Below are 13,288 nucleotides of genomic sequence, written 5' to 3'. Positions count from 1 at the left end.
CAGCAAGTTCGATGCAGAGCCTGAAACCAAGGTGGATGTCTACTATGAAGAGATCGGCCAAGTTTGTGTTTGTCATGGTCTAGTCTTTCCTTTGTTTCTCTTTCTTGTGCTGAATTAGTCTTCCTCCGCTTCTTTTTCTCTTTCTTCTTCTACACACCAATGAGGCTGAGGTAGAACAATATGCACCCGACTTGTCTGCACACCGATGGAGCTGAATGTGAACTGCTATTTTTATTTCGCCCATGCTGAAGAGGCAACTAGGTCTTATTCATGTTTAGTGTCGAGGTCACTATTTGTTCGGCACCGTGTCCCTTGGGCTCTAGGAGCCGACGTGCGGCCTAACCTCTCTGCCTAAGCGGGTGGTCATTCAGTACTAACTTCTCATATGGCTGCTTCTACATCATCCTGTGGGATTATCTTCTTGGGTGAGTGCTTGCGAGACCACAACATACATGTTCTGCCCCCCTTGTGAGGGATGTTGATACATAAATTTGTTGTCGGCGTGAGTTGGCAATTCTGGGCCGCGGTTGCACTGCATCAACCTCGTAGTGACTCCGGTCATCCACTTCTACAAGAAGCCACTAGGAGCTCAACCTGCGGGGGCAACACTACTGACTTTAGGTCGCCAGCTCACATGGGAGCCTTGGAAGGCTCAACTTGCAAGGGCGTCCATGCAGTCTGTTGGTCGTCGGCTTCTGCGGGAGCCACAAAGAGCTCGACTTGTAGAGGCGACCTCGCAAAACGGGGCTGGTGAGGCCTCATCCTGGTTGATTGCTGATGTAGCGCGATCCGGGCACTCCTAGTTGACTGTTGACTGGCTCCTTGCTGGCAACGAACGGCACCTAAGAAGATGAAAGGAAAGATTCCCGGGGATTTACCCGGTGGGAATACTTTGATACTTAAGTTAGTATTGTGTGTGGGAAGTAAAGAAAGAAAACGGAGGCTAAGAGTGGAGGTCGCACTCTTTTTTCAGTACTCGAGAGATTGAAGGTTTCTAGAAGACGTTTCTCCTCTGCCCTGAGGGCTTTTATAGGGGCACTCTTTGTGAGATCGGGCACAACCGCCACTGGGCCCCCTGCCACAGCCGTTACCTGCCAGGGTTGCGTAGGTGGGCCGTTGCGACGTACTCCTTACCCGGGTGAGTGACACATCCCAAAGTGACAGGCACGCCTTTGCCTACTAAGAGATGTGGGTGCAGACTGACAAAAGGACAGGGACTGCACCGTCAGTGAGGGATATGGCGCAACCTGATTAGAATGGCCTGTCAGATAGAAGCTTCCTACGGAATGCTTGTGCGGCTCACTCGAGAGCTACTTTGCAGTGAGCTCGAGATACTTCAGGAATACCCTTAGTAGAATTAGTCCTTGGGATGACTTGTCTGCTCGGGAGCTCGGGCGAGCTGGTTTTCTTAGTTTGCGAGCTGAAGTTGCCTCGAAAAATCCCTTTGGGGGTAGCTCGGGGAACTCGGAGCTTGCGTCGTGGCGAGCTCCTCCTTTTGCGCGATATGATATGGCAAGCTGCTTTATGGGTCCGTTACTTAGCTGTACTGGGCCGCAATGTTGAGTTGTCGCTTACGTCAGGTCAATGTCCACATGTCGCCGTTTCATAGATCGGGTCAAATCATCCTTCATCAATTGCCCCCCACTCCTCGGGCTAAGAGTATCGCCTTAGCGCGGGGAGTTTATGAAGCGCGATGGACTGATTTGACCGAAATTCAAACTTGATTGACTACCCCCATTAAATGCATTTGCGGGAATCAAGAGATCTTCTGACTTCCCTGAATTTTTGGATTCTGAAAACGTGCTGAGGTGGCATTCAAATCCGAATGTCGTGCGGCTGCGACTACCTTAATCGTGGAAGATGTGCCGCCAATCGCCTTCGAAAAGCACTGAGTTCAGGTCTACCGAGTTGGTCCTGCCCTCTCCTTCACCCAAAGTTCCAATGCCCCCTCCTAAGGGGACTAGTGGGCCTAACCCTAGGGAAGCGAGCTCCCTCACCCAGGGGAGGCACCCTTTAACCCTCTTCAGCCCCGTCCTTACGCCTGATTCCTAGTGGAAAACTGGGAAAGGGGTAAATGATTATCTGGTAGCTCATTGGAGGAGTCGGAAGGCAATCACTAATGATGAAATCGCTCGGTGGGGAAACATGGATCCCGAGGATCTCTCCGCGTTTGCCTCTGCTCATTGCATGGTGGTAAGTGACCTCCCCTCTTCCTCTCTTGTTTTGCCCTTTTTCGTTGTCTTCTGATCTTTCTTTTTCGCTGATAGGTAAATTCTGTCATCCATGCCATGGCTCTCTAGACGTGCATTCATCGCGTCGACGCCCTCGACCAGCATGCTGCCAACCAAAAGCTCTAGGTCGAGCTCGATCGTATCCGGAGCGAGCTCCATCACACCCGCAGGGGGAGCGAGTTTTAGGAGCTGCTCGTCCACGACCAGGAGGCTCAAATCGCTAGGCTTACTGAAGAGAGCGCACGCTACAGGGAGGAATCGTCGAGGATGGCGGGGGAGAGGGAGCTTCTCAGGCAGCAGGTGTGGGACTTGGAGTCCACTCTTCTGAATCGGACTCAAAACTTTGATCAGATGGTGGAGACTGAGCGAGAGAAAGCAGTCTGGCATTTTAAAGACTCTCAGGAATTTCATGACCTCCAGGCGGAGTATGGTTTGGGTTCGTACCGCTCAGGGTTTAAACTCTATCGGTGGCTGGTTCGGAAGAAGTTCTCCGGACTCAACCTCGACAGCATTACTATGAAGGATCTGTCTCCTGAGACAGCGGACCAAGCGGATGAAGAGGAGCCAGATTCTCCGGAGGATGAGGAGGCGAATTCTTGAGGTGGCATTTCTCTGGGCTTCTGTGGCTTTCGGGTGCCGTAAACCCGATCTTTCACAAGTTTTTGATTGGGCGGTTGTGCCCTATCATGATCAAACCTTTCCCGAGTTGTTTAGCTCAGCTATTGCACTTATTATATATATATATATATATATATATTGACAATGAAAGTTTCTTCCTTCTTCTGAGTATGATGAACTCCCTTTATTTTTACTAAAGCAATCTCATCATTTGAGCTGTTAAAGTTACATACTTGAAGTAGGGCTCTTCGTTAGGTGTTATCCCGATTTGTCACGTTTACGGCCCTATGGCATACCGCGGAGTGATTACAATGTATGTCCGAGGTTGGCTATTCATCAATTTGACCAACGTGTCGAGACGAGCTATGCTTCACAGGGTTTAAACCCGAGCTGCTTACGCTTTTGATATTTCGTACCTTGCCTTCGCCACTGAAGTGTCTTTCTTCACGCCGAGGTCTCTATTAGCTTGGTGTTTTGGCCCTTGGCTGAAGGAGTGGCTCGTGGCCCACTCGCGAAGTTTGCCCATGCCATAGAGGCGGCTGGGTCCTGTTGTGCTGAGGTCATATTAGCCCGGTGTTCTGGCCTTTAGGCTTTGAGAGGGGCCCGTAGTCCGCTCCTAGATTTCTTCCAGACCAAAGTGGCAGATGGGGTCTTCTTGTGCCGAGGTCATGTTAGCTCGGTCTTCTAGTCCTTAGGCTTTGGGAGGGACTCGTAGTCCGCTTGATTTTTACAAATAATATTGCCTTAGGTTGACAATATTCCATGCTCGAGGTACTTGTTTCCCTTCAAGGGTCTCGAGCTCATACGTTTCTTCCCCGAGCACTCGTTTCACTCGGTAAGGACCTTCCCAGTTGGACCCGAGCTTACCAGCACTGGGCTCAGGCACCATAACTTTATGAAGGGCCAGGTCACCAATGCGGAGGTTTCGCCTCTTGACCCTGGCGTTATAGTACCGATCTACTCTCTGTTGGTAGGCTATGGTCCTAATGTACGCGAGGTCCCTTACTTCGTCGAGTAGGTCGAGGTTGGTACGTAGCTCATCTTTGTTCGTTTGATCGTTGTATGCTTTTAGGCGCAATGTAGGTACTTCGATCTCTGTGGGAATCACTGATTCGGTGTCATAGGTGAGATTGAAGGGTGTTTCTCCTGTAGCGGTCTTCTCCGTGGTTCGTTAGGCCCATAGGACACAGGGTAGTTCATCTGCCCACAATCCTTTAGCTCGGCCCAGTTGTGCCTTTAGTCCGCGGACTGTTTGCTTGAGGGTGCACGACTGAAGTGAAGTTCTGTTGGATCTCAATGTCTCAGCATCAATATTGAAATTTGATGTCCTCGAACTATTTGCCATTGTCGGAAATCAATACCCGAGGTAGTTCGAAGCGACATACGATGTTCTTCCAAAAGAAGTTTTGGACATTTCAGGCTGTGATCGTCACGAGGGGCTCGACTTCTACCCACTTGGTAAAATAGTCCACCGCCACTACTAAGAACTTTCTTCCACCCGTTGCTGGCAGGAATGGCCTGAGTAGGTCGATGCCCCATTGCGCAAAGGGCCACAGGTTGGTGAGATACTTGAGGTCGGTAGCGGGTTGGTGGTAAATATTGGCATGTCTCTGACATTTATTACATTTTTTACAAGTTCAATGGCGTTTGCCTTCATTGTTGGCCAATAATACCCTTGTCGAAGTGTTTTCTGGGCAAGGGCCCTGCCCCCAAGTGTCCGTCGCACAGACCCTCATGAGTGTCGTGGAGTACAAGCTCGGCTTCGGTAGGTCGCAAGCAACGCATGTAGGATCTCCTGTATAGCCGCTCGTCTATCATAACGTATTTAGCTGCTTAGCGTTGCACCCTTCTGGCTGCATTGCGATCTGTAGGGAGGGTCTCGTGTAACAAGAAGCTCATGAGTGGGTCAATCTAGCTTGGCTCTGCTCGAACGACGGGAGCGACCTCCTCTGTTCCCCCCCCCCCCCAAAATGCTTGGCCGAGGCAGGTCCTCTATGTACACGGTTCTCATGGTAATGTCGCTAGTGCTGGCTAACTTGGACAGAGCATCGGCCTCGGCGTTCTCTGACCTAGGGATCCGTCTAATGAAGTGTGATTGGAAGTTGAACAAGGCCTCTGTAACTTTGGCTAAGTAAGCGACCATGGTCGACTCGCGAGCTTCATATTCACCCGTGACCTGGTTGACTACGAGCTGGAAGTCACTGCAGATAACAATGTGCTTGGCTTTTACTTCTCTGGCTAAGGCTAGTCCAACTATCAGCGCCTCGTATTCTGCTTCATTTTTGGATGCCTCGAACTCGAAGCGTAGCGCGTACTCCAGTTTCATGTCGCTTGGGCCGTGCAGAACTATTCCAGCACCGCTGCCCTGTTGGTTTGAAGAGCCATCTACGTGAAGGATCCAGGGCTCCTCATCCCATCTCGGGGTTGGCTGAGCTAGGAGAGGTGCCACACTGGATACTACTTCACGGGGTTTGAACTCGACCGATCTGGAAGCTTCGGGCTCACCCGAGGTGGGAGCCTCGCGCTCAACCGGACTGGGAACTTCGGAGTTGAATGTGCATTTGGCTATGAAATCTGCTAACCTTGGGCCTTAATGGCAGTTCGCGGCTTGTACTAGAGATCGTACTCGCTGAGCTCAATGGCCCACTTCGTTAACCGACCTGAGACCTCGGGCTTAAGCAATACTTGCCTCAGAGGTTCGTTGGTAAGGACGATAACAGTATGAGCTTGGAAGTACGGGCGAAGCTTCCGGGCTGCAATTATCAATGCGTATGCTAGCTGTTCCATCTCCGGGTATCTCGTTTCTGCTCCCTACAATACTTTACTAACATAATAGATGGGTCGTCGGACCCGATCTACTTCCTTTATTAGTACCGAACTGACCACCTCGTCGCTCGCCGAGAGGTAGAGTTCCAAAACATCGCCCTCATCGGACCAGGTTAAGGTCGGCATGCTAGTAAGGTATTCTTTGAGCTTGTCGAACGCGAGCTGGAAATCTTGGGTCCATTCAAATCCTTTGCTCTTTATTGCCTTAAAGAACGGCAGACAACGATCCGCCGATTTAGACATGAAACGGCTTAGGGCGGCTATGCGGCCATTCAACCTCTGAACTTCCTTCAGCTTCCGGGGTGGTTTCATGTCCAAGATGGCCTTAACCTTATCCGGGTTGGCTTCAATGCCATGTCGGTTAACTATGTATCCTAGGAACTTACCTGAGGTTACACCGAACACATACTTGTTTGGATTCAATCTCATATTAAACTTATGCAAAATTTCAAAAACAGAACGCAAGTCTTGTATTAATTCATGTGGGAATTGAGTTTTGACGACCATGTCGTCCACATAGCATTCTCCTTTTCTGCCGATTAATGACGTAAATAATTTATTTACAAGCCTCTGAAAGGTTGCCCCTGCATTTTTCAACCCAAAGGGCATCACCTTGTAACAGTATAGGCCGAACTCCGTGATGAAGGCAGTCTTTTCTTCGTCTGTCGGGTCCATCTTGATCTGGTTATAGCCCGAATAGGTGTCCAAGAAACTTAGCAACTCATGCCCTGAGATCGCGTCCACCAGACAGTCGATTCGGGGGAGCGAGAAGCAGTCTTTCGGGCAAGCCCGGTTCAGGTCGGTGTAGTTGACGCACATGCGCCACTTGCCGTTGGCCTTCATTACCAGGACGGGGTTGGCTACCCAGCTCGGGTACTAGACTTCTCTTATGAAATCCGTTGCGAGGAGCTTCTCGACTTCCTCATCGACCGCTTTCCACCGTTCCGGGGCTAGGTTGCGTTTCTTCTGTCTAACGGGCCTAACTACAGGATCAGTGTTCAGCTTGTAAGTTATGAGTTTGGGGTCTATACCAGGCATTTCTGCCGTGGACCATGCAAAAATATCTAAATTTTGAAGTAAAAATTTGGAGCGTCCGAGCTGGGTCTGCTATTGAGGTCGGGACCGCGACTGTTTCTTCCGTGGGTGTGGCTCACTCTTCGCCTTGCTTCGTGAGTCGCTCCAGTTCAAGGTCATCAGATACCTTGGTTTTCCCCTTTAGGGCGGCAACGTAGCACTTGCGGGACTCAAGCAGGTCGCCCCGCGCTACTCCCACCCCAAAGTTTGTTGGGAACTTCATAGCCAAATGGTAAGTGGAGACCATTGTCCGTAGGACATGGGTGATCAGTCGACCTACTATGCCATTGTAGGGCGAGGGGGTCGCTACCACAAGGAAGTTGTGCTCGAATCTGACCACACAAGGTCACGTGCTAACCTCTACGGGTACTGTTATTTTCCCAAGGGGTCGGACTTCTTCTCCGTTGAAGCCTACCAAAGGAGTGTCTGCGGGCTTCAAGTCGCTTCTCTGCAACTAGAGCTGGTCAAGCACAGCTTTGAAAAGTATGTCGACCGAGCTTCCCGAGTCGACGAGTACGCACTTGACCTCAAAGTTGTTGATTCTCAGCTTTATCACGAGCGCATCGTCGTGGGGGTAATGGACCCCTCGCGCATCGTCTTTTGTGAAGAAAATCGGCTCTTCGGTTCTTGGTCGCTTTGGGGGGTTCTGCTCCTCCCGGGTGACCTCACGAACTGACGTCTGAGCTGCTGCTGAAGTGCAACCCACAAAAATTGAACCTCCCACTATCATGTGGATGGTCCCCCGAACTGGCCTCTCCTCTGGAGGCTGCTTCTGCGATTGTTCAGCCGGCCTACTACTGGACTCGGGAGCGTCTTTTCCGTGCTCCCCTTGCCGACATGTTCTATTATTATTATTATTATTATTATTATTATTATTATTATTATTATTATTATTATTATTATTATTGTACAAAGTTTCTCAAATATCCGCGACGGATGAGCTCCTTTATCTCGTCGCGTAGGTTTTTACAACCCTCGGTATTGTGACCATTGTCTTTGTGAAAGCTGCAATATAGATTCTTATTTCTATCATTGGGATTCCCCCTCAGACGGGGTGGCCACTTCACGTACGGGGCATCCTTGATTGCCATCAGAATTTCGGCCCGCTTCGCGTTCAGTGGAGTGTAATCAGCTCAATCTGGAGCAGGAGCTCGGAACAGTTGACCTGGCTTTGCACCCCGAGCTGTTTCCTTTTTCCTTCGGGTGTCCTCTTGGCTGGAAGGTTCTTCTCTCTTTCTCTTTTCGAGTGCGCCCTCACCCTTCTGGTTGATCACCTCCCCGGTGGCTATGGACTTATCCGCAAGTTTCAGAAACTCGGTTATGGTCACGGGTTGGTTGACGACCATGTGCCACTTGAACTTCTTGTGCTTCATGCCCTTCTTGGCTGTTGCAAGGCGTACGACGGGATCCAGGCGCGGTATCTGCATACAAGCATCGTTGAACCACTTGATATAGCTCCTGATGGACTCTCCCTCCCTTTGTGCCACGTTGAAGATGCTCTCTTCAGTTCGCGGACACCGCTTGCTGGTGACAAAGTGGGATGTGAAGGCTTGCACGAACTGCGTCCAACTCCTTATTGACCCGGGCGCCAAGTTCCGGTACCATGTGCGGACTGCTCCCCTGAATGTAGTGGAGAAGGCCACACACATGCACGACTCACTGGCTCGCGCCAGGTGCATCTGTGACTGAAAGGCATCTAGGTCGAATGACCCATCATACTTTTTAAGAGGGGGGGGGGGCTTGAAATCCTTGGGCATCGGGACCGCCAGGAGTTCGAATGACAGGGGGGATGGAACTGAGAGGAGGGGAGCTTTGGCTTTGGCCGAGCCTACCTCTTCTTTGCCCATGAGCTCAGGCAAATCATGGGTGACAGATCGGCGAGCTCGGCGTCGGCTTCTCTGCTTCCTGACGGGCTCGGCGTTCGTGCTGCTCACCTCCGCACTATCCAGAACGGTTTGCGTCGGGGGTAGCCCAGTCTGCTTGTGATGGCTACGGACAGAAGGGGCCTACTTGGAGTCTGTTGCCAGGATCTCGAATCACTTCTCAAGAATCGGGGTCCCAAACTTCGACTGTCGAGGCGAGATTGACCTGCCGAGCCGGGGTCCTCTCGACCTGTCCGCCCACGGTGAGATCGGGGTAGCCTGTCTCTCCCGTCTACCGTGGGGGGAGGCTTGGTTTTTTGGGAGATTTTGGGGGGCCTCTCCTCGGCCAGAGTGTTCGCTCTGACGGCGAGACTTGGCTTGCTGCGAGGCCAGGTGCTGAGGCTGGAGCTGAGGCTGTTGAAGTTGAGATTGGGGCAGATGGGGGAACTGCTATTGATACTGGTACTGGGAGACCTGGTGCAACACATGCCGTTGATAGAGCTAAAGTTGTTGGATCTGTTGCATTTGGGCTTGCATGGCTCTCATGCACTGCATCAGGTCCTCCAGCTGGTTCGGGCTGGCCACTGGGGGCACGACCGAAGGTTCGATGAACGTCATTCCGACGGTAGTAGGGAGTGGGGTGATGACAGGTGCCATTGTGAGAGACATGTTCAAGCTGGGGATTCCGTCCGCTGAGAGGGGGACGGTGAACTGTCCGATACAGACAGTAGGAAGCTAGGGTTGTTCCCTGGAGTTATCCATTTTCGTGCTTCGCCCGACGTTGCTAGAAGAAGCCATGAATGTTGGGTTGTTTCAAGGAAGAAGAAGGAACCGAAAGAGTTTAGAGAGAAAGGCTTTCTGAAACGCTTCCCACAGACGGCGCCAAATGATGTAGCACGATCCGGGCACTCCTACCTGACTACTGACTGGCTCCTTGCCGGCAACGAACGGCACCTAATAAGAACATTGTTCATTTCCCCAACCCCACGATACACGAAGGGTAGCGGCACAATTGGAAATGCAATTCATTATTCACCAAACCCCACTTAACCCAATACCCACCCCCTCTCTTGTATCTCACTCTCACTTTCTCTCTCTCTCTCTCTCTCTCGGTTTGCAGACGGTAGTAACAGTGAGGGGTTCTAGCCAATGCTATCTCCGGACCCTTTTTCTTTTTTTTTTGCGCCATTATTCTCTGCCTACCTCTTGCATTTATCTTCACATTTACCAGCCCCACCAGCAGCAGCAACAACACCGCTGACGCCGGTGCCACCACCACCGCCACCAACGGCAATTATATTCGCAAAATCCAGGTAAGGAATATCGTTCCATCCACAAACAACATTAAGCAAAGCAAGAATAGCGGAATCAAAAGCAAAATTGTCAGAAGACTGTAGCCGCCGCCAGCAGTTATTCTAGAAGACGATGAATCTCTATTCCGCATCGCCAGCCGAGTAAACCGAAACCCATCACCCACTGGAGCAACAAAGAAAAGGGATGTAACAACAAATTATTGAATTTATTTGAGGCTCCATGTCAAGAAAAGGGATAATTCCATGATATGCTAGTGAGGAAGGGATGCAGCTCCTTCGGGGTGAAAAGTGAAACTATCTGCAAATGCTACAAGAACTGTAGCTGAGTTGAGGAAAATCACTGCAAGCATACTATTGCACCTTCTCTTCTCCCTAGATGGCATCATGCTCATTTAAGTCACTGAAGCGAGAGAAAGGGGCAGCCACTGGCAATGTCAGAGTATTAGAGAAAAAAAAGTTTCGCTTCCTGAGTGTGTCCTTCCCAGCACCCCACAGATTTTTCATTTTTCCTTCATTCAAGGGAAAGTTGATGTTGCTGAGCGCCATGAAAAGAAGCAACTTGAAACCACCTACATGGGCTTAGGGATAAGGTATTGAAAGTTGAGTCGATCGAACACTTAACGCTCATCGCTATGCCATAAACCCACCCACATGGGCTCAAGGATAAAGTATCTCGATGAACCATTCTCCCTTCCTCAACCCATCTTCTCACTACAACCAACCATTCTCCGGCGTCTTCTCCGGGCGCGCCATCCCCTCCAAACCCACCCAACCGTTTACCCCATCTCTTGTCTCCGCGACTCGTGGCCTCCTCGCTCACGCCCTTCTAGACGCCCCCTCCAACGCCATGTTCTCTCTCCTCTCCCCCTCCTGCATCCCCCTTTGTTCCTTTGGCTTCACATACCGAACCCTCATTGGATCCGATAAGAGCTTCATCGAGATCCTCAAAGACGAACCGGGCTTCTGAGGTTTCGCCGGAGCTGATCCTCTCGTTCAGACAAGCTAGGCCCAGATACGGTGACGATGGCAACTCGACTGCCAATGGCTCCGCCTCATCCATGTCGAAAGGGCACGACCCTTTTCTTTTTGCCCGGAAATTCTCGCCGTATTCTTTACAGCCGTTGATGGGCATAGCCGGTGATGTCATCTTCCGAGACTGAAAAAGCGACTGTAACTAGTAAGTTTGGTTGCAGGATTTTATATATAGAAAAGAAATACAAAAACATGCAAGTGTAATTGTGTAAACCCCTCTCTTTGTCTTATTCTCTGAGTTCTTTATGGGGGTCTTTGTCTCACGGTATATGGCAAAACAAATTACAGGGTCTTTATCGCAGAACAAAGTAGAGGCTCTTTATCACAGACCCCATAGTACAGGAGGATCTTTATAATTTATCTTATTTATTATTATGAACAGATTTCTTAAATCACCTTAATTGACAGTATCCTTACTGTTTAATTATGAAAAGTTAATTTCACCCTTCCCTTAAATTCAATTTATCTTTTCTCAAAAATCGACACATCCTTCCCGGTTCCATGCCCGTCATCTCATATTCTCATTGTATCCCAAAATTAACCAGATCAGCCTCTTGAACCCAAAGCCACGAGACCGTTCCTATAGGCCGACCGCTGCACATCGTGGATTCGTGGGCGCCGATAAGAAAGTAAAAGCTGAGCTTCCTGTAGAGCATGTCACAGAAGAACATATTCACCGGTTCACAAGCATCATCCCGGACCTTCAATAGCCTGGCTTCAACGAAATCGACGTAGTTTCTTGCCTACCTTATAGTAAACTCCATCCTCCTCTAAGCCTTTTTTTCAGACATTTCAATGGCGTTCAAGGCAAAGAATAAGCCAGTAGAGGAGAAGGCGGCCGAGAAGCCCCTGTTGCAAAGAAGAAGCCCAAGGCAGAAGATCGGCTGAGAGAGGTTGGAGATCTCCGAACAGCTCCAGAACTTTTCAACAGGTGCCCAGCTCCGGCAACACCAAGCGAACGACGATCTAAATTTCCCGAGAGGTTATGGTCGGCAACGAACCTCTCTCTCCCCCCTTTTTCTTTATCTTTTTCTTCAACATGCAGCTCAACTCCCCTGTTTTTCCTTCCCTACCATCGCCACAGAAGGTTTGGCCATTGGGACGAAGGGGATCCTGACTGACTGAGTTGGAGATGGCAAGCCCGAATCCGGCCTAAATTTGGGCGATTGTGTTAAGTGGAATCGAGTGGAGAAAAAAAGAGGAGGGTTTCTTCACTGGCTAGTGTTCCTCTTATCGTGATTTCTGCCCCAACAATCATCTTCAACCCACCGGAGAGATCAACAGTGGCAGAGATCCTCCAGTTGATTGAGGACCCTTTCCCTTTTCTCTGTCTATTTCCCTTTTTCATAGAGAAAGTGTGAGAAACACATATGGGATATGATTTTCAGAAAAATACTAGGCTATGGCTTTTTCATAGCTAAACAACCGGCTATTAGCTAGCTTAGGGAATTTACCATTACAGGCTTTCGTTCTTCTCCCATTTGTCATCGCTCTTGGTATTCTCTATCTGTCGGTCAATGGAAAGATATTGGAAATTTTGTGTAAATATCTCTGAAGCTGCAAAGGTTTATTGGATCTACTCGTGTTCTTTCAGAAATAGAAGTTCCATGAAGAACGAGTAGGAGGGAGAAAAAAATAAAATTGGATTTAAAAAAATATACTTCATATTGGTATTAGTGAACTTTTCTTTCCTCTTAACTCTAAATGTAGATAATGTTGTTCTGAATTCTGAAAAATGTCAAATGTTCAATTTAACACCATATAAGAGAATTTTTATTCATCTATATAATTCAATAAATAAATATTATTAAAAAATATTATAATAAATATTACCTAATATTAACTATTAATAATTATTAATAGTAATTAATTAATAATAATCAATAATAAATTAATGATTATTCATTAATATTAATTATTAATTATTTATTTTTATGATTAATTAATACATGTTATTAATAATTAATATTTACTATTAACAACTAATTAATAATAATTAATTATTACTGAATTATGAATTATTATTATTAATTAATTAATGAAATATTATTAATAATTAACAATTATTTAGTAATTAATACTTAATATTAATAATTAATAAATTTTATGATTAAATAATACATATTATTAATAATTCATTAACTATTAATAATAATAATTGATTGATTAATTAATTAATAATAATAATAATAATTATTATTATTATTAATGAATAACTATTATTAATTATTAATTAAGTACTATTAATAATGATTGATTGATTGATTGAATAATTATTACTTAATTATCAATTATTATTATTATTATTAATTAATGAAATATTATTAATAAT

The 13,288-nt window shown here is 47.8% G+C and overlaps 1 pseudogene across 1 annotated transcript; it reads left to right on the top strand.

Moving 5' to 3' along the window:
• Positions 1 to 9,612: 9,612 nt before the first annotated feature.
• On the top strand, positions 9,613 to 12,553 carry LOC148844621 (uncharacterized; annotated as a pseudogene). The gene has a single exon (XR_016101891.1). The product of XR_016101891.1 is annotated as an uncharacterized LOC148844621 (transcript).
• Positions 12,554 to 13,288: the final 735 nt, after the last annotated feature.

The sequence above is a fragment of the Nelumbo lutea genome, chromosome 7, assembly GCF_056320005.1.
Source record: "Nelumbo lutea isolate HS-2025 chromosome 7, American lotus-T2T, whole genome shotgun sequence".
Taxonomy (NCBI): Eukaryota; Viridiplantae; Streptophyta; class Magnoliopsida; order Proteales; family Nelumbonaceae; genus Nelumbo; species Nelumbo lutea.
Note: the sequence above shows the minus strand (reverse complement) of the source record. Positions and strands in the feature narration are given on the sequence as shown.